This window comes from Chionomys nivalis, chromosome 10 (genome assembly GCF_950005125.1).
Source record: "Chionomys nivalis chromosome 10, mChiNiv1.1, whole genome shotgun sequence".
Lineage (NCBI taxonomy): Eukaryota > Metazoa > Chordata > Mammalia > Rodentia > Cricetidae > Chionomys > Chionomys nivalis.
Genome location: NC_080095.1, coordinates 41,335,878 through 41,357,551, shown reverse-complemented (window position 1 = coordinate 41,357,551; position 21,674 = coordinate 41,335,878). Strand labels below are relative to the sequence as shown.

Below are 21,674 nucleotides of genomic sequence, written 5' to 3'. Positions count from 1 at the left end.
CTGACCTGTTGAAGGGGAAGGAAAAGGAAGTCCCAGCTCCACCCTTAGCAAACGGCTCACGGGACCCTCTGAAGCTTCAGTCAGTGGAGGAACTTGGTAGTCATGGAAGAGCTAACACCAGGGGCTGATGAGATGGCTTGGTGGTTAAAAGTATTTGCTGCTCTTGCAGAGGACCCAAATTTGGTTCCCAGAACCCACACTGAGATGCTCATAACTGAAACTCTAGCTCCAGGGGTTCAAATGCCTGCTTCTGGCTTCCATGGGCACCTGCATTCACCTGCACAACTGAAAAAACTTAATAAAGGGCTAAAACCATAAAGTTCTTAAAAGAAAACATGTTAATCGTTGAATTAAGCAGCAGTTTCTAAAAGACAGACAAATTAATAGTTTAAGTTCAGACCATGTGCTGTAAAGCCACCAAGACAGCGAAAAGATGAGCTGGAGAGATGGCTCAGTGGTTAAGAGCCCTGGCTGCTCTTCCAGAGGATTGGGCTCTATGTCCCAGAACCCTTATCTTGGCTCACAATCATCTATAAGTCCAGCCTCAGGGGTTCCAATACCCTCTTCTAGTCTCCACAGACATCAGGTGTGCGGGTGGTGTAAGTACATATATGCAGGCCAAACAGTCAAACATACAAAATAAATATAAATTGGTGCATTTAAAAAAAAGAAGAAGAATCCAAGAAGTGGAACAGATATTTCTCCAAAGATCTGGAAAAGGCCATACATATATGAAATCTGCATACCATTCACCAGTGGAGAAACACAAATCAAAACCATGTCAGCACTTTCCCCAGCTAACAGAATGGCTATGCTCAAAAAAGCATTAACAAGTGTTGGCAACAACAGAAACTGCAGCCTTGCAGGAACACAGAATGGCATGGTCACTACAGACGTAGTGCAGCACCCACTGAAATAGTTATTTTCAAAAAGGAGGTGTGCCAGCACATGTTTGTAATCCTCCTAAGGAGGCTGAGACCGGAAAATCACAAGTTGGAGGCCAGCCTGGGCTACATCAAAAAATAACAGAAATGCTTATTTTCCAATTATGTATGTTTATGTGGGATGTGTGTGTGTGAATGTACAACAGGAAGGAGGAAAGAAGGAAGGAAGGTAAGAGGCAGAGGAAAGTTGGGGCCAGAGATGGCTCAGAGGTTGAGAGCACTTGTTGCCTTTACAGGACCCAGGCTCAGTTCCCCGCATCCACAAAGCAGCAACAACTTTAACTTTAGTTTCAGGGGCTCTAATGCCCTCTTTAGCATCTATGGGCACCAAACATGCACGAGGTGCACAGACATACATTCAGACAAAACAACCACACATACAATAATTTTAAAATGCGATAAAGAAAAGAGTATATGCAAGATTGCCATGGCTCAGAATTTCTACTTCTAGGTTTATACCCAACAGCAATGAAAGCACATATCCACAGAAACCCTCTCTGTGTAACATAAACAGCAGCATTGTCCATACCGACCAAAACATCAATCTAGCCCAGATGCCTATCAACCAATGAATACATGAACAAAATGGGGTACATCCCCACAATGACTATTATTTAGCCATAAAAAAGGATGAACTCGGGGGAGGGAAATGGGAGGCGGGGAGGAGGCAGAAATTTTTTTCAACAAAAAATAAATTAATTAATTAATTTAAAAAAAAGGGGTGAGCTCTTTTCCATTCATTATTGCAACTATTATTTTCACCTTTAAGACACTGCCTAAATGTGTCCTTACTACCTGGTTCTGTAGAAATTTCCAGGGTATTTGTATTGACTGTGAGTGCATATGCACCATGGCACACTATGGCGCTCAGAGAGTCACCTCAGTTGGCAGTCTTTGCCTCAACTTGACACAGGGTCTCTTTGTTCCTCATCACTGCTTATAGCAGACTCCTGGCCTGCAGGTTTCCCAGGATTCTCTGGTCTCCACCTCCTGCCTCACTGAAAGAGGAACTGATGCACACTACCACACTAGCTGTACACGGGCTCTGGGGATTCAAACTCAGATCCTCACGCTTGCACGCAAACGCCTTACCCACTGAGCTGATTTGGCAAAAGCTGGGTTTTGCTTTTGAGACAGGGTCTAACTGTGTAGACCTGGTTGGTCTGGAACTTACTATGTAGACCTGTCTTGCCTCAAACTCAGAGATCCACCCACCTCTGCCTCCCAGAGTGTTGGGATTAAAGGTATATGCCACCATTCCCAGCTAAATTTTTAAATCTGTTTGTTTTTAATTATTATTTTATGTGTATGGGTGTTTCGCCTGCTTATATGTCTATGCACCACGTGTGCCTGGAGCCCTTGGAAACTATAAGAGGAAGTCGGAGCTACAGGCAGCTGGAAGCCACCATATACATGCTGAGAACTGAACCCGGGTTCTCTGGGAGAGAGAGCAACAATTGCTACCGGGCCATCTCTCCAGACCCTATTTTTTAAATTACATTCTATTTTGTTGTTGTTTTGATTTTTTGTTGTTGCTGTTGCTTTTAGTTTTGTTTTTTTTTTTTTTTTTGGTTTTTCGAGACAGGGTTTCTCTGTGGTTTTGGAGCCTGTCCTGGAACTAGCTCTTGTAGACTGGACTGGTCTCGAACTCACAGAGATCCGCCTGCCTCTGCCTCCCGAGTGCTGGGATTAAAGGCGTGCGCCACCACCGCCCGGCTGCTTTTGGTTTTTTGAGACAAGGTTTTTTTGTGTAACAGTCCTAGCTGTCCTGGAACTTGTTTTGTAGACAAGGTTGGGCCTCAAACTCAAAGAGACCCACCCACCTTCCTCTGCCTAATGCTGGGATTAAAGGTGTGCGTCATGACTGCCCAGCTTTTAAATTCTGTTTATTTATTTGTGTGTGTGCGTGCGTGCGTGCGCGCACACACTCACACACCAGGTAAACTATGATGTTTACAGAAATCAAAGGACAACTTGAAGGAGTCAGTTCCCTCCTTTCACTATTCGGCCTGTCAAGGCTGGCAGACAAGCACCTTCACCTGCTGAGTCTTCTGGGACCCCTGTCCCCAGGGTCTCCCTTTCTAGTCTCTGCTCACTGAGCTTCAGCTAAGGATGAAGTGCCACAATGAGACTACATGGCCCCATGGCTGGGAAGTAAACTGCACTGCATGGAATAATGGGCACCGACCTATAGCTCAGGCACACTTGTTAACCAAGCTGCTTCCTGCTTCTGTACTGACCTGTTTTGATTGGTTATAAAAAGCCTGAGAATAAACCAGGCGGTGGTGGTCAACCTGGTCTATAAGAGCTAGTTCCAGGAAAGGCACCAAAGCTACAGAGAAACCCTGTCTTGAAAAAAACAAAACAAACAAACAAACAAAAAGTCTGAGAATAGCTTTGGAGAGGAATTATAATCTTGAAGGATTCCGCTGGAAAAATGTATCGTAAATCATTTTAATTACTTTTCAGTGGGAAAAGTGATTATTATAAGGCATATTCTTCTCAGACACATCCTAGTTTTTCACCTAAACCTCAATTAAAACAAACATTGGAAAAGTGTATGAAATTAACATGATCACATGTCTTATATTAAAGTGTTTTCCAGTTCTAATTAAAGAACTTACAACATTTTGTGGTACAAAGTATTTTTATTTGTAATCTAATACTCTATCTGTGTTTATGGAGTGGACAAATGACAGTTTTGCACACCTCCATCATCCCCCAACTATAACTACAGATGCTAAAATAAAAAAAAATATATTATCCCAGTTAAAACAAAAACTGCCAGGCAGTGGTGGCGCACACCTTTAATCCCAGCACTCGGGAGGCAGAGGCAGGCGGATCTCTGTGAGTTCGAATCCAGCCTGGTCTACAGAGCGAGTTCCAGGACAGGCCCCAAAGTTACAGTAAACCTTGTCTCAAAAAAACAAAACAGGCCGGGCGGTGGTGGCGCACGCCTTTAATCCCAGCACTTGGGAGGCAGAGGCAGGCGGATCTCTGTGAGTTCGAGGCCAGCCTGGTCTACAAGAGCTAGTTCCAGGACAGGCTCCAAAACCACAGAGAAACCCTTTCTCGAAAAAAAATAAAAATAAAAATAAAAAAATAAAATAAATAAAATTTAAAAAATAAAAATAAAAACTTAAAAGCAAGTTGAACATGCCAATAACCTCGTCATTTGAGAGGCTGAGACAGGAGAATCACAAGTTGGAGACAAGCTTGGCCTAAAATGTTGGAAGTTTCAGGCTAGTCTGCGGTAAAAGATGGAAGTCTGACTCAAAAAAAAAAAAATTTCATTGTATGTACATATGTATACACACATGCATATATGTATGTATACATGTGTGCATGCATGAATGTGTGTACTATGTCCGTGTGTACATATCTACATGTGTGTATATAAATACGTGTATGTACACGCGCGTGTATATACATTGTGTGTGTATATATATATATGTATATACAGACTATGCATGGCAAGGTAACTCACTGGAACCAGGCATAGGTACCAACATGCCTTTAATTCCAGCACCCAGGAGCAGAAGCAGTTGGATCTCTGTGAATTCAAAACCAGCTTAGCTATACAGTGAATTCTAAGACATTTAGAGCTACATAGTCTCAAAAAATATCAGGAGAAGAAATAGCTCATTATATACAAGCACTTGCCACACAAGCCCAACATACCTAAATTGAGCCCTAGGATCCCATGCAAAAAGGAGAGAACTCACACTGTGGTACATATATGCCCATACACATTTATTACACAATAATAGTACTATAAAAGTTTCAATAAAAATTTCATTGTTATCAATAACATTTAGACAAAAATGTCAAAACTTAAGACATAAAAGTAAATAATTATCTGCCAGGTGTTGGTGGCGCACACCTTTAATCCCAGCACTCAGGAGGCAGAGCAAACAGATCTTTGTTGACTTCAAAGCCAGCCTGGTCTGCAAAGTGAATTCCAGGACAGCAAGGACCATGCAGAGAAATCCTGTCTCAAAAACAACAACAAAAAGTAAACAACTATCAGTATTTGATCAATATTTGCTTGACATGCTGGGAAGACTAAAAAAACTAAGTACCAACATATGTTAAACATGATTATAGGAAAATGAAATTAAATCAAAATAACCAGACAGAAACGACCACATATGATGTGACCCATTTATATCAGATGTTCAGAAAAAGCCCATTCATAAGGCAGGAAGTAGATAGTGCCTGCCAGCAGCTGGGGGAGGAGGACACAGGGAGAGGCTGTTAATGGGGACAAGGTCTCTGCTCGGGGTGACGAAAATGTTGTGGGATCACACGGTGTGCTGGGTTGCAGGCTTTATGAAAATACTAAGTGCACCGCTCTAGCTCAGTCGTTTACTTTTCATCTGCAGTGCTGGGGATCAGACCAAGCATGGGCTGCCGGGGACTGCACGCTTTAAAGATCAATCTGGACTGGTCAAGTGCGGTAGAACAAGACTAGTGGAGCATGTGCAAGGCCCCGTATCTGATCCTCACACTGAAAAAGCAACTCTGAAATACAATAAAGGGTGGGTTTGTGGCATGTAATGTTCTTAAGGAGCTTACGGTTCTAACTTCACACATTCATAACCCCCCTGACAATCTAAAGACCATGCAGGGGCGGGATGGCTCACTTCTACCACCCCGTAACCAGGAGTTCACACCCGCCATACATGCGCTCAAGAGCCAGAGTACGGACATATACACATACACACAGTCTCTCTCTCTCTCTCTCTCTACGGACATATACACATACACACAGTCTCTCTCTCTCTCTCTCTCTCTCTCTCTCTCTCTCTCTCTCTCTCTCTCTCTCTCTCAATATGTCAGGGTTTTTTGTTGTTGTTGTTTAAAATCTAGAATAGAGTTTCAGAAAGCCCCCCTCAGGATCCCTACTCAGACTCCAGAACCCCACATCAATACCTCCACCACAGTCTCCTCCAGCCACAGGAGTAACAAGCCTTTTGTTTTTTTAGGGTAGGGTTTCTCTATGCAGCACTGGCTGCCCTGGAACTCTGTAGACCAGGCTGGCCTCAAATTCAAGAGATTCTGCCTCAGTCTCTCAAGTGCTGGGATTAAAGGTGTATGCAACCACCATTTAGCAGGAGTGACAAGCCTTTATAACCAACTTCTTTCAGCCATCAGAGAAAAAAACCCACATGTCTGGTTCAAGTGTCTGCAGCTTGACAGAGAATGGAAATGCAGACAGACCACTGAGTGTGAAGATGAAACATTATCTCCTTTAATCTCATCAAGGTGAAGCACTCATTATTAATGATGTGACCATTGTTAAGATTATTAAGTGCGTTAATGCTGATGACAATACCAATAATTCACTAAACATCCTGCAGCAACAGGGCTCACACTGCAGAGAGCACAGGGCCGTGTCCTGCCTTATCTTTGCATGCATGGCACTTAGGAATCAGTCTGCCTGCTACTCCAGATCGATACCTTGCTGGAAACTTTAATCATTCCCCTCACCTGCCCCATCCCTTCCACAGAGCTGAATACTGCAGCATTTGATAAGCTTGGGGACAGGCTACCGAGCTAGCTGACAGCCCAGAGAAATGAGAGACCCAGAAACTGCCACGGGAATTCAGATCTGTAATTCCAGAACTGAGGAGATGGAAGGAGAAGGACCACAAGTTCAAGACTAACTTGGGCTACACAGTAAGACTCTACCTCAAAATGCTAAGTTAAAAAGTTTTAAGTGGGCCGGGCGGTGGTGGCGCACGCCTTTAATCCCAGCACTCGGGAGGCAGAGGCAGGCGGATCTCTGTGAGTTCGAGGCCAGCCTGGTCTACAAGAGCTAGTTCCAGGACAGGCTCCAAAACCACAGAGAAACCCTGTCTCGAAAAACCAAAAAAAAAAATTTTTAAGTGGGCCTGGAGGGATGGCTCAGCCATTAAAGACTAGGCTCACAACAAAAAATGTAAGAGTTCGGTTCCCAGAACCCACGGCTGTCCCTCCAGGTATTTAAAAAAAAATTTTTTAAGTGAGCGGAGCAGTGGTGGTGCATGCCTTTAAGTCTTTAATCTCAGCACTCAGCAGGCAGAGGTTCGAGGCCAGACAGGTCCGCAGAGCGAGTTCCAGGATAGGTCCAAAACTACACAAAGAAACCCTGTCTTAAGAAACAAAAAAGAAGGGGGCTGTAGAGATGGCTCAGAGGTTAAGAGCACTAGCTAGTCTGTCAGAGGCCACAAGTTCAATTCCCAGCAACCACATGATGACTCACAACCATCTACAATGAGATCTGGTGCCCCCTTCTGGCATGCATGCAGGCAACATGCAGGCACATTGGCATGCAGTCAGAACACTATATATAGTAAATAAATAAATCTTTAAAAAGAAAAGAAAAAACAAACAAAAAAATTAAGTCGCCAGCCGGGCGGTGGTGGCACACGCCTTTAATCCCAGCACTCGGGAGGCAGAGGCAGGAGGATCTCTGTGAGTTCGAGGCCAGTCTGGTCTACAAGAGCTAGTTCCAGGACAGGCTCCAAAACCACAGAGAAACCCTGTCTCGAAAAATCAAAAAAAAAAAAAAAATTAAGTCGCCAGGTGTAGTGGCACATGCCTTTAATTCCAGCACTTTGGAGGCAGAGGCAGGAGAATCTCTGTGAGTTTAAGGCCAGACTGAACTACAGAGAAAGTTCCTGGACATCCAGAGATAAAATACAGTGAGACCCTGTCTCAAAAAAGAAACCAACAAAAAAATTTTAAGTAACACAGAACAGTCCATTTTGGACCTGTGTCACTCAGCCTGTCTGGTTCCAAGTTGCTAAGGTGGCCAGCTCTTAAGTCACAAACAAAAGCTCCATAAACTTCTACTGGTGAGATGTCAGCTAAGGTCAGGGGAGCCAGCTGGAAGAACCATCACTTTCTCAAACACTCCTGAGGCAGAAAAGACCAGGCTTTCTGGGTTTCTCCACTCAAAATCTACCATGTGATAAAACTGTCAGTGCAGAAACAGCTATTGGTACCCAGAACAGTTATACAGAAGCCTTTAGGTACAGAATTGAGTGTTTCCAGATTAATAACAAGTGCTGTCAAATGATGTATGTAATATATAAATAAGCCAGATGTGCTGTCAGGCTCCTGTAATCTCAACAATCAGGAAGCAAAGACAGGAGGCTCTTTAGTTCAAGCACAAGCTATAGAATAAGACCCAATTCAAAACAAAAAAGCAAAATTAATACAAACACTTGTCTCGGTATGTTTGTATATATGTGTATATGCTGAAACTAACATCTGGAATATATTATCTGGTATTTATTTAATATCCTGAGATGTATTAAAAACATGTTATGTTCTTTTGTTGGGTATGGCTTCTTGAACCAGTGAGCAGACTCAGAGAAAGAACTCACAATCTGGGCTGGAGAGATGGCTCAGTGGTTAAGAGCATTGCCTGCTCTTCCAAAGGTCCTGAGTTCAATTCCCAGCAACCACATGGTGGCTCACAACCATCTGTAATGAGGTCTGTTGCCCTCTTCTGGCCTGCAGGCATACATGTACACAGGATATTATATACATAATAAATAAATATTTAAAAAAAAAAAAAAAGAACTCACAATCTTTGACAGGTTTGTCATCCAATGGTCTATGGACAATCAGCACACACCAGCGGCAAAGTGAGGGCATACCCATTGTGAGCTCCAACTGGAAAGTACGGCAGCTAACTAAATGATTCTTGGCAGACCTGAGAGTAGGCCCCACCCTTCTGCCCCTGCTAACACTTTTAAACACATCCCCACCTATGGACATCTTTCCCTGGGCCAGAAAAGACTCAGCTGCCTTCACTTAAGTAACAGCAAGACCTGTTTTCTTTTTCTTCCCTCTCTCTTCCTCTCTTTCCCTCTCTCTTTTGTTTTGTTTTATTTTTCGGGACACAGTTTTCTCTGTGTAGCTTTGGAGCCTGTCCTGGTACTTGCTGCTTGGACCAGGCTGTCCTCGAACTCACAGAGATCTGCCTTCTAAATGCTGGGATTAAAGGTTTAGGCCACCATCCGGTTTGTTGCAAGACCGGTTTTCAAACTGGGAAAGCAAAGGTCAAGGAAGATAAGAGGTCAGGTGTGCAGGAGGCTGTGGCTGGAGGGTCAGGTCTGCAGGAGTTCTAGTCAGCCTGGACAACCTGGTAAAAACCACATCTCAAAAAACGGGGGGGGGGGGTATTCCCTTTGATAACAGAAGGAAGGCTCCCAAAGGAACAATATTTCTATTTTCCTATTCCTCTATTTCTATCTGTTCACACTCATCTACCCCATTTTCACTCCACTTCTGAGGTGAGGAAGTCCCTTGCCACCGCACCCAATTCCGACTGTCTGAAATAGCCCTTGGCCCTGCCACAACAGCAAAAGCCTGAGCAGCAGCAAAACCATCCCTCTCCAGCTCCCCAGTCTATCACCTCTGCTCCTCCCCCTCCCCCACCAGAGCCTGGACTCCGAGACCTCAGGCAAGTCAGCTGCTCCCAGATTCTACCGTAGGCTTAGCCAATGCAGGGCCTTGAAAGAGCTACTTTACTGAGAAGCCTCAGGGACATTAGATAAGAGCCGACTATCCAACCTTGTGGGGACACAGAGCACAGCCTAAGATAAAGCACTGCATAAGATAAAATAGCAAAGGGCACAGCCCAGTGCACAGCAGTGAGGGAGAACAGGAGCCATTATTACTTAAAACCAGCCCAAGTGTGTGGCAACACAGCTCCCACCTGCCTGTCACCCAGGAAGTCACTAACTCAGCAGCATGGCCAGATCTAAACCACCTCTACCTAAGAAGGGACACTTCCACTGCAGTTCAAATAACGCCTTTCCTCTCACCAAAGGTTTAACAAGGTGCAGTGGCGCGGGTCTGAATCCCAGGACTCAGCTGGCAAAGGCAAACTCACAGCCAGGGATACACAGTGAGACCATGTCTAAGAAAAAGAGAAAGACAGACAGACAAGGAGTCAGGCAAGATGGCCCAGCGGGTAAAGGCACTTGCTGCCAAGCCTGGTGAGGCTCTGTCTGAAAAAACAAAACAAAAATCTAATGTAAAGACAGCTCAGCAGCAGGAGTGTGTACTACTCTTTGGAAGGACCCCCAGCACCTACACCAGGAATGTAACCCAGCTCCAGGAACCCACCGCCTCTAACCTGCACTCACACGCACATGCCCTTACACATGTACACACATATATCACACATACACACACACACACACACACAATTAAAGGTCAGTCTTTCAGAAAGAAACTCAGCAGACACCTCTAACTTATCCACATCTCTCTCCCACTTCCCTCCCTTACTCCAAGCCCACTTTGTAAAATGAATTAACAATTTTCAATGACCCCCACTATTCCTATTTGAAAATCAGAGTACTTCACGGGTGGAAAGTGCCAACAAGAAGAGCACGTCACCAGCCCAGGCACACTCCAGAAGACAAGCCACAAAGACGTCAGGAAGTGCTCTGATGGCGTTCAACATCAAGGCCCTTCCAGTCCTGGCTGCTAAGGAAGATTCCAGCGGTACCAACCATCAGGCATCCCTCTCAAGCTTACTAAGCTGTTCCCAGTGCCAGGGCCTCCAGCTCAACTCCTTCCCCAAGTAACACAACGAGCTGGCAAAAGCTCCGCTATCCCATCACAACAGAAAGCTCATGATAAATTCTGCCCCATTCAACAACGATTATTTTATAATTTTCCATTGAGATTTGTAAGTTATTCTCGACATTGAGTTTCTATTAATGATTTTTATTTGTTGGTTTCTAGTTCATCTTGCTTTCTTTTCTTTTTTGGCTGAGTTCAGAGCAAGAAAGCCAAAGAACCCAAACAAGAGTCTCTAGTTAGAACTGAGACCACTCCCTAAATACTGAGAGCTTGCCCGTAGCCACCGAACTGATGATGACAAACCACTCACTCACACACAAACCCGATAATATAGTCTTGGTTTTCTTCTAGAGGAAGAAAAGAGATGCAAAGTGGGGGGGATTTCCCCTTGAGAAACCCAAAGTCGTTTCCATCACATTCAAAAGAACAGGGCAGGAGCGTTGTCTCAGCAGTTAAGAGCACTGGCTGCTCGTCCAAAGGATCTGAGTTCAGGTCCCCATGTCAGGTGGCTCACTACCTCCTGTAATGCTGCTCCAAAGAATCTGACATCCTCTCCTGGCATGCATGGGTACCTGCACACATATGGCATTCACTCACAGACATAAACACATACCCATAAATAAAAACAATAAACCTTTTTTAAAAACTATCAGAAGCTCAGTGGTAGGGCATTGTGAGGCCCTGGAGGTTCCAATTCCCCCAAAATAAAAGAACATCAGGCAATGATTTATGTTCATGGTCTAATTTGGCTGAATACAAAGTTCTAAGCAGGCAGTGGTGGCACATGCCTTTAATCCCAGCACTCGGGAGGCAGAGGCAGGCAGATCTCTGTGAGTTCAAGACTAGCCTGGTCTACAAGAGCTAGTTCCAGGACAGGCTCCAAAACTACAGAGAAACCCTGTCTCAAACCTCCCCCCAAAGTTCTAATTTTTTCAAATAGGACTTTACAGGGCTGCAGAAATGGCTCAGCGGTTAAGAGCACTGGGGATACTCTTCCAGAGGACCCAGCACCCACATGACAGTTCACAACTGTCTGTAACTCTAGTGCCAGGGCATCAGACACCCTCATACAGACATACGCGCAGGCAATACACCAATGCACGTGAAATAAAAATAAATCAAATAGGACTTTACTAAAACTATGTCCAACAGATCAGTACTCTAGTACTTTTGTCCCAACCAAGGTTCTATTCCAGTAACAAATCCCTATATCATGAAGCAGAGGCAGGCAGATCTCTGTGAATTCAAGGCCAACCTGGTCTACAAATGAGTTCCAGGATAGTCAAGGCTGCTACACAGAGAAACCCTGTCTTGAAAACAAAAAAAAGAAAAAAGAAAAAAAAAATCCCTATAACCAAAACATTCTAGAACCCCCTGCTTCTACATCACAAGAAGTTCAGAAGACTTCCCTGCAGTCGCTCCCAAAGGAGAGCACACTCCCTGAAGGTTCACAGGAGATGGCAGAGTTCCTCACTAGAAACAGCCACTTCCCTATCAAAGGTTTTCTTAAGGTGACTGGAGTCACAGTTTGGTCTCACATACACAGTACATTTGGTAAGGACAAAGATCACTTTCTTCCACTCCATTGTCCCCAAAGTGTCCCATGACTTGAAAGGTCAGGAATTCCCCTCCCAAGTCTTACACCTTTCCAAAAGTGCCTGGCCCTAACTCAGACCCTGCCCACGGATCCTCCACTGACTCAGCAGTGAGGAGAACACATCCACCCAGAAATGATGTCCACACAAGTTCTTCAAGAACAGTTCTTTGTAGCTCCATGACGAGTTTCTTTGACATACCCAACTAACTAGTTCAGCTCTCCTTTTATATCTGAATAAAAAGTCTTCCAAGTCTGAGGACAGGAAACAGCAACTCAAGAGACCCAAAGCCTTTCCGAATAAACACACAGCTCCCTTTCATGCAACACGGCAAACTCCTATTTAGCTACAACAAAACCAGCATGAGCTCTGATGACACTTGGGACCTTAGAAGGGAAAGTACCAGACTAGAAGACAAAGAAACAGGCCACAAAAGAGAGAGAGAGAGGGAGAGAGAGAGAGAGAGAGAGAGAGAGAGAGAGAGAGAGAGAGAGAGAGAGGGGGAAGGAGGGAGGGGGGAGGAAGGGAGGGAGAGGGGGAGGGGAGGGGGTGGGAGGGGGGATGGGCGGACGGGCGGGCAGGCAGGATGCTATCCAGTAGCGCACGCCTAGCACAACAGTGTGTATGGTTAAATGAATGGATGAGGGCGACACTGAATGTCTAGATACCATGTTCCCTCTAAGGGAAAAAGAGCACCGTCACCATGGAGGGTTTAGTCCAGCTGACTCTTTTTTTTTTAAATATTTATTTATTTATTATGTATACAATATTCTGTCTGTGTCTATGTCTGCAGGCCAGAAGAGGGCACCAGACCCCATTACAGATGGTTGTGAGCCACCATGTGTTGCTGGGAATTCAACTCAAGACCTTTGGTAGAGCAGGCGATGCTCTTAACCTCTGAGCCATCTCTCCAGCCCATAGTCCAGCTGACTCTTGACACACTTGGTTAACGTCTTTCAGCCTCAACTGTCTACTGTGAGGTGAATGAAGCAATGTGATTCATTTCGCTATTTTTTTTTTCATTTCGCTATTTTTTTAAGGCTATGATGGTTATTTTGACTGCCAAGTTGACCATCTAGAATCATCAAGGAGAAACACCCTCTGGATACATCCATGAAGGGGTTTCCAGAGAAGCTTAACTAAAGATATAAGGGTCACCTGAGTATGGGAGACACTATCCATGAGCTGGAATTCCACTGAATAAAAGGGAAAACAGAGAATAGGAAAAGGATTCAGATTTAAATAAAAATTAAAAAGGCCAGCTGAGCAGCAGCATTCCTGTTTCCTGACTACAGATGCCACGTGACCAGCTGCCTCCCCTTCCTCCTGTCTTCAGGCTATGAGAGACTAAATCATTGCACTCTGAGCCTGAATAAACCCTGCCTTCCTTAGTTCACCTTTATCGGGCATTTTATCACAACAGTGAGAACAGTAACTAAGGTAGCTGTTTCCTGGAGCTTACATTCTGATACAAAGAAGAATGCCATCCAATATAAATATATCAGTATAAGTGGAGTCCCAGGGTCACAACTAAAATTCTAGCACTCAGAAAGACTGATGCAAAAGGATCATGAGTTGAAAACCCTATCTCCAAACAAATTATATATATATACATATATGTATATATACACACACATATATATACAAATATGTATATACACACACATATATAAATTATTCATCAATAAATGAATAAATTACAGAATACCCATATAACTCAGCAATAAAATGAACTACCGTGAATTATACACAAAACTCTGGATGACTCTCAAAAGCACAGTAAGGTGGGTGTAAGAGCTAGAAGCCTGAGCACTCACGAAAGTGAGGGAGGAATACCCTAAGTTCAAGGCCAGCCTGGACAACTTACTGGCAGGGTATATCAATGTGATCAATGGTAGGAGGCCTCACAGGGACCAGACTCTGAATATATCTAGTATTGAGATGGAGTATGGTAAGTCATTTACATAAAACTCTAGGACATTCAATCTCTAATCCATAGTGACAGATGGTGACTGCTGACTTCTTTTTTTTTTTTTTTAAGATTTATTTATTTATTATGTATACAACATTCTGCCTTGATGTATGCTCGCACACCAGAGGAGGGAGCCAGATCTCAGTACAGATGATTGTGAGCCACCATGTGGTTGCTGAGAATTGAACTCAGGACCTCTGGAAGAGGAACCAGTGCTCTTAACCTCTGAGCCATCTCTCCAGCCCGACTGCTGACTTCTTAGAGGCACATGGGAACCTCTGAAGTTGATGGAAATCTTTTCTTTGTGGGTTTTTTTTTTTTTTTTTTGGTTTCTGAGACAGGGTTTCTCTGTATAGCCCTGGCTTTCCTTGAACTAACCCTGTAGTTCATACTGTCCTCAAACTCAGAGATCCACCTCCCTCTGCCTCATGAGTGCTGGGATGAAAGGCGTGCGCACCACTGCCCAGCTGGTGGAAATGTTTCATGTCTTTTTTTTTTTTTCCCTAGAGACAGGGTTTCTCTGTCCTGGAACCAGTTCTTGTAGACCAGGCTAGCCTTGAACTCACAGAGATCCACCTGCCTCTGCCTCATAAGTGCTGGGATTAAAGGCATGCACCACCACTGCCTGGCAAGATTTATTTTTATGCCGGGCGGTGGTGGCGCACGCCTTTAATCCCAGCACTCGGGAGGCAGAGGCAGGCGGATCTCTGTGATTTCGAAATCAGCCTGGTCTACAAGAGCTAGTTCCAGGACAGGCTCCAAAAAACCACAGAGAAACCCTGTCTCGAAAAACCAAAAAAAGATTTATTTTTATATGCTTTACTTACAGGTATATCTATATGTCATATGCATGCTTGCATGTTTGGTGCCCTAGGCAGTCAGAAGAGGGAACTGGAATTAGATAGCTGTGATCTATGTGGGTGCTGAGAATCAAACCCAGGTCCTCTGTAAGAACAAGTGCCCTTAGCCACCAAGCATCTCTCAAACACAATGTTTCATGTCCTGATTGTAGTGGTCATAGATATATAGATCTGTCAACTCATAAAACTACACATTTTAATGAAGTTGGATTCTGTTCTTTGTTTTGTTTTGTAGACAGGCTCTCAATCCCTAAATTCCCAATCCTCCTACCTCTACCTGCCAAGGCAGAACTCCTGGAGTTCAAGACCAGCACAGTACACATACCAAGTCCCAGGTCAGCGAGGGCTACAGGGTGAGACCCATCAAGAAATAAATAAACAGCACACACAGAGAAATTTCTGTAGTAAAGGAAGAAAAAAAAAAAAATCAAGAACAGTCCAGAATGAAACATAACCTAAAATCACTTGTATTTGGTTATGCCAACTGTTTTCCCTAACAATGGGAGATTTCAAGTCTTAATTCACAACCAGAAAAGAAAAGAGGTGGGGAAAAGGAGAGGAAAAGGGAAAACGAGAAAGGAAGCAAGCAGGAAAAGTTTGCTTGTCTGACTGCCTGCCAAATAATCCAGATCTAAATAGAGTTTACTGAAACACAGGCAGAAGAGGGGCACAACAGTGAGCTACTAACTAAATTAAAACCATGGTCACCAGGACCAGAAAGGCTGTGCAAAAAGAAATATAAAATCCTCAAATAATGGGAGGCAGAGGCAGGCGGATCTCTGTGAGTTTGAGACCAGCCTGGTCTACAAGAGCTAGTTCCAGGACAGGCTTCAAAACCACAGAGAAACCCTGTCTCGAAAAACCAAAAAAATAAAAATAAAAAACGGACAAGGGGCTGGTTAGATAGCTCAGTGTAGAAAATCCATACGCTGCGAAGCCTGATGACCTAACGTTAACCCCCAGCCCTCAACCCCTAGCCCTCGCCCCTCGTGTTAAAGCAGAGAATGGACTTGTGCAAATTATCCTCTGACCTCCACACTCAGATACTGACACACATGCCTACCATACGTCATGCACACAGACACATACATAATAAAGTTTTTAATTTTTGAAAAAGGCAAAACTGAGAGCTGGGAATATAGCTCACTTAGTAGATTGCTTGATGGAGCCTTGGGTATGCTCTCCAGCACTGCATGCATCAGTGGAGATTCAAAACCTGCTTATCCCAATTCTAAGGTAGAGCATGAGGATCACAAGTTCAGGGTCATCCTCAGCTACCAACTGAGTTCAATACCAGCCTGGACTACTCAAAATTCTACCTAGGAGGGGTGGGAGGAAGGAAGAAGTGCAACAGAAACAAATTCCAAGGAAGCATCACCCATTCCTTACTCAGAAAGTCCTTCTGTGTCCTTTCCCAGAGACCTAAGTATTCTTGCCTGGAACACTCTACACCCCTGAGTCCCTTCCCTTCGTCATGGTCTCCCCACCACTAGATCCCTCTAATCTCTCATTACCATCAGTTGTGCCCAATCCTTGAGCTGCTCCTAGGCGCTCCTTCCAAAGCAGGCCAGGTGCCCCGCACAGTCCAGCCACCAGAGCTACACAGCCTCAGGAAAGCCCCAGAAGTGGCCCAGCCAGCAGACACATCCCCAGAGAAAAGGCGCAAAGTCAGTTTATGAAGAAATCTGCCTTCTATAGTAATCCTGGCTCAAAAGAAAAGCATTTGCCCAATTTAAAAAGATCACTTCAAAACTGACAGACAAGGAAGAGGGGGTGGAGGGTGGGGAGAACACACAAAGTAGAGGTAAATTAGAACAGTTAAAGACGGATTCCTTAGCCGGGCGGTGGTGGCGCACGCCTTTAATCCCAGCACTCGGGAGGCAGAGGCAGGCGGATCTCTGTGAGTTCGAGACCAGCCGGGTCTACACAGAGCTAGTTCCAGGACAGGCTCCAAAGCCACAGAGAAACCCTGTCTCGAAAAAACCAAAAAAAAAAAAAAAAAAAAAATAAGAACGGGGAAAAAAAGTTCAACAACGTAGAAAATTAGGATTCCTCTGGCTAATGACCTACTGTCCAAAATCTACATCTTGGGGATTTAAACAAGCCGGCCCCCAGAAAGGGCCCAGAAGGAGCAGAGCCTGAGAAGCTGCCTAGACCAGGAGCCAGAGCACAGCGTGAAACAGGCCCACGGCACATGACACGAAAACAGAAATGCAGCAGACCTGCCCAGTCAGTCAGTGAGAAAACATCCTCTGCTGTTTTCCATTTTTGAGGCCTACTAAAATGAGATCTCTTTTGGCCAATTTAAAAAAGAAAGAAAGAAAAATACAAGTCCCAGTATTTTGAGCAGCGCTATTCTGGGACCGTAAACAAGTGAGACAGCCAAGCAGTGTGCTGGGTCTTCTTAAAGGGCCAGTCTCAGTGAGGTAGGCCACGGCCAGGCAAACGGAAGGGCACAAGACTCGGGGGTCCCCAGTAACCTACAGATGCTTCTAACTCAAGGAAGGCTTGGCACACCCAGACGCCATTAGCTTCTCTTTCCCCCATGAGCCACAGGGTCTCCTCAGAAAACAAACCCCCAGGCCCTCGGAGTCTCAGTCAGTGGTCAGTCAGCATGAAGGTGAGAGAGTTCTGGGCAGCATGCTTCTTTGTTCTCCTGGAGTTCAAAACCATAGGCTACATAATAAGACACTAACTGTTTTTTTAATTTTTATTTATTTCTGTATAAGACTGCATGAATGGACACAAAGCACATGTAATCAGAGGAAAAGTATTCCAAGGCTGTTCTCTCCTGGCGACAAATCATCTTTGCCTACTGGACCATCTCCCTAGCCTGTCTAAAAAAATGAAGTCAAGGGCTGGAGAGATGGCTCAGTGGTTAAGAGAATTGCCTGCTCTTCCAAAGGTCCTGAGTTCAATTCCCAGCAACCACATGGTGGCTCACAACCATCTGTAATGAGGTCTGGTGCCCTCTTCTGACCTTCAGGCACACAAACAGACAGAACATTTATACATAATAAATAAATATTTTTAAAAAAATGAAGTCAACACTAATAATGTGCTTATCCATTGCAAATGATACTGTATAGCAGGATATAAAACATGAGCTAGCTGGTGCTGGAGAGACGGCTTAGAGGTTAAGAGCACTGGCTGCTCTTCAGAGCACCACAGGGTGGCTCACAACCATCTGTAAGTGAGACCTGATGCTCCTTTCTGGCATAAAGGTGTACATGCAGAGAGAGCACTCGCACACATCAGATAAACAAGCATACACTAGCTAAATTCATAGGCTACATTTGTTATCATAAAACTTTTTGTTTCCCAACACAGGGAGCTGTATTCATCTCATTACATTTCTTTCTATCTTCTTCATCCCTTGCTAAGAATCAGGGACTATTTTGTGGTGTCGAACACCTTGAATCCCAACCCTCAGAAGGTGGAGGCAGGCAGAGCTCTACAGAGCGAGTTCCAGGACAGCAGGGGCTGTATAGAGAAACGGTCTCAAAAAAGAAAGAAAGAGGGCTGGAGAGATGGCTCAGAGGTTAAGAGTACTGCCTGCTCTTCCAAAGGTCCTGAGTTCAATTCCCAGCAACCACATGGCGGCTCACAACCATCTGTAGTGGGGTCTGGTGCCCTCTTCTGGCCTTCAGGCATACACACAGACAGAATATTGTATACATAATAAATAAATATTTAAAAAAAAAAGAAAGAAAGAGATGCATTTAAAAAAATAAAAAGAACATCGAGATGCATAAAAAAATTTGAACATCAAGATGCAAAGAAAGAAAGAAAGAAAGAAAGAAGAAAGAGAAAGAGGGCACCAGGTACACAGTGAGAGCCTGCCACAAGCTCTAAGGGGGGCTGGAGAGGTGACTCAAGAGGCTAGGGCAGAGAGCCAGAGACGGCTGAAGCCACGTCAGGCGGTTCACAACTGTCCATTCCCTCCAACACCCTCTTCTGGCCTTCCCTGGCACTGCACACATGTGCCACACATGAACTCAAGACAAGCACATACACAGACATAAATAAAAATAATTTTTATAAAAAAATAAATATGCCTTCCTGGGGAGCTCTAGGCATTTAATAGTTTCTAGGGAAGGGAAGATATTTTCTTCAGGGGTGGAGCCACTGGTAAACTGCCCATGCTCCTTTAAGTACCCCTAAATAAAGATACTGGTTCACACACATAAAAAAAAAAAAAAAAAAAAAAAAAAAAAAAATCAGGTTATTTGAAAGTGATGATACTGAGTTTGTTTGTTTTTTTTTCCAATCTGTTTTGGGGAAAAAGTACTTTAAGAGAACAAAATAGACGTAAACTCATGGACGGACAGATTGACTGAACTGTGCTGGGAATGGAGCTCTGTTGGTCAAGTGCTGGCCAAGTATGATGAAGCAAGCCCTAGGTTCGATCCCCAGACACATAAACCACACGTGTTGGTACAATCTGCAATCCCAGCAATAAGGAGGTGGTATCAAACCAGGCAGTGGTGGCACACGCCTTTAATTCCAGCACTCGAGAGACAGAGGCAGGCGGATCTCTGAGTTCGAGGCCAGCCTGGTCTACAAGAGCTAGTTTCAGGACAGCTAGAAAACCATGTTTCAAAAAGCAAACAAATAAACAAAAACAAGGTAGTGTCAAAAGGGATCATAACTCAAGACCAAGCCAGGTTTGCTGGCTTTAAATCACAGGATATCCAGGGCCTGTGAAACCCTGTCTCAATAGGGGGAAAATTAAGGTCATCCTCTATCGCAAAGATAATGTCTTTAAAAAGTCTCCAAAAAGAAGAAGAGGACGAGGAGGAGATGAAGATGATACAGGTGCAGGGGTAGCAACCCTAGTGCTGGCATATGGTTTGGCTAAAGGTGGAAACAGAGGGAGGAGGATCCCAAGGGCTTTCAGGCCAGGCAGTCTAGCTTCAACAGCAAGCTCTCTGTTCAGTGAGTGTCCCTGTCTCTGGGAACTGCTGAAGCGCAGCCTCTATAGTTTCAGCAGGCAAAAAGACATATCCACCCTCACCCTCACACAAAGGGTGGGGAAAATGTTAGTTTAAAATGAGCATGGATGCCGGGCGGTGGTGGCGCACGCCTTTAATCCCAGCACTCGGGAGGCAGAGACAGGCGGATCTCTGTGAGTTCGAGACCAGCCTGGTCTACAAGAGCTAGTTCCAGGACAGGCTCCAAAACCACAGAGAAACCCTGTCTCAAAAAACCAAAAAAAAAAAAAAATAAAAAAATAAAAAAAAAAAAAAAAAAAAAAAAATAAAATGAGCATGGACCTTAATTTTAAGTAGAGCACAGCTTTTCATTCATGAAAGAAAATTACTGGTTCCTCAAAAATCTTCCTCTCCCTTTAGAAAAGTGTCAGTAGCATGAACTGGGACTTTGAGAGGCTGACATCATACCAGAACAAGCAAGAGCCATCCAAACCCAACTGCTCCACTTATCAAATATTCAGCCCACAATGCTGCCCAATTAGAGCATGATCCATAATGAAGACATTACTGCTGACAAGGGAGGGAGAATGGGATCTGGGTCATTCTTCCATAACTCTGTTAGTTCCTCTCAAACCAATAAAGGGACGTCTGTGTTAGCCAAGTATCCAGCACCAGCGCAAGAGTGGAAGCCAATAGGAATCATGACGTAATTCATTTCCATCAGCTTATCCACATAGGAAAAAGGCAGAGGTAAAACATACTTAGTGGACAATTGGGAGGTCTTGCTAATGGCGACTTATATTGGTTTTCCTCCCACTGGGGTCTTAGTCATCACCACAGGTACTAAGTCAGTGGGCCACAAATACCACAGGGATACTGCAACAACAAACTGGTACTGGACATGAGGTTCCAGGCCCTGGGACAAGTCTTTTCCACCCCTAATCTCTGGATCCTCAACAGTTCTATGAAGCTGAGATAGTGGAGCTGGAATAACTTGCTGTGGCTGCACAGCCTATGAGCACTAGCTAGCATGTGAACGTCAACACACCGAAAGGGCCTGCCTCAATCAAGATGGCTTATCCAGTGAGAAGCTTGTTGCAACCAACACTGAGTTCAATCCTAGGGAAACACGTAGGAGAGAATCAACTCTTAAAAATTATCCTAACAGGGGCTGGAGAGATGGCTCAGAGGTTAAGAGCATTGCCTGCTCTTCCAAAGGTCCTGAGTTCAATTCCCAGCAACCACATGGTGGCTCACAACCATCTGTAATGGGGTCTGGTGCCCTCTGCTGGCCTGCAAGCATACACACAGACAGAATATTGTATACATAATAAATAAATAAATAAATATTTAAAAAAAAAAATTATCCTAACAGCTGGGCAGTGGTAGCGCACACCTTTAATCCCAGCACTGGGGACACAGGGGCAGGAGGTCTGGTCTATTGAGTGAGTTCCAGGACAGGCTCCAAAGCAACAGAGAAACCCTATCTCAAAAAAACAAACAAACAAAAAAGCCAACTCAAATAAATAAATAAATAAATAACATTTCCCTAACAAGGCAAGGCAGCACAGGCCTTTAACCCCAGCACTTGGGAGGCAGAGGCAGGTAGATCTTTGTCTACCGACTGGGGATTCTAGGACAGCCAAAACTACACAAAGAGACCTTGTCTTCAAAAAATAAAAACCAGCCGGGCGGTGGTGGCGCATGCCTTTAATCCCAGCACTCGGGAGGCAGAGGCAGGCGGATCTCTGTGAGTTCGAGACCAGCCTGGTCTACAG

At 44.4% G+C, this 21,674-nt stretch overlaps 1 protein-coding gene across 2 annotated transcripts in view; it reads right to left on the bottom strand.

Moving 5' to 3' along the window:
• The window catches only part of Zfyve1 (zinc finger FYVE-type containing 1), a 60,492-nt gene that overhangs the window by 34,087 nt on the left and 4,731 nt on the right, over positions 1–21,674 (bottom strand). The window lies entirely within an intron of this gene.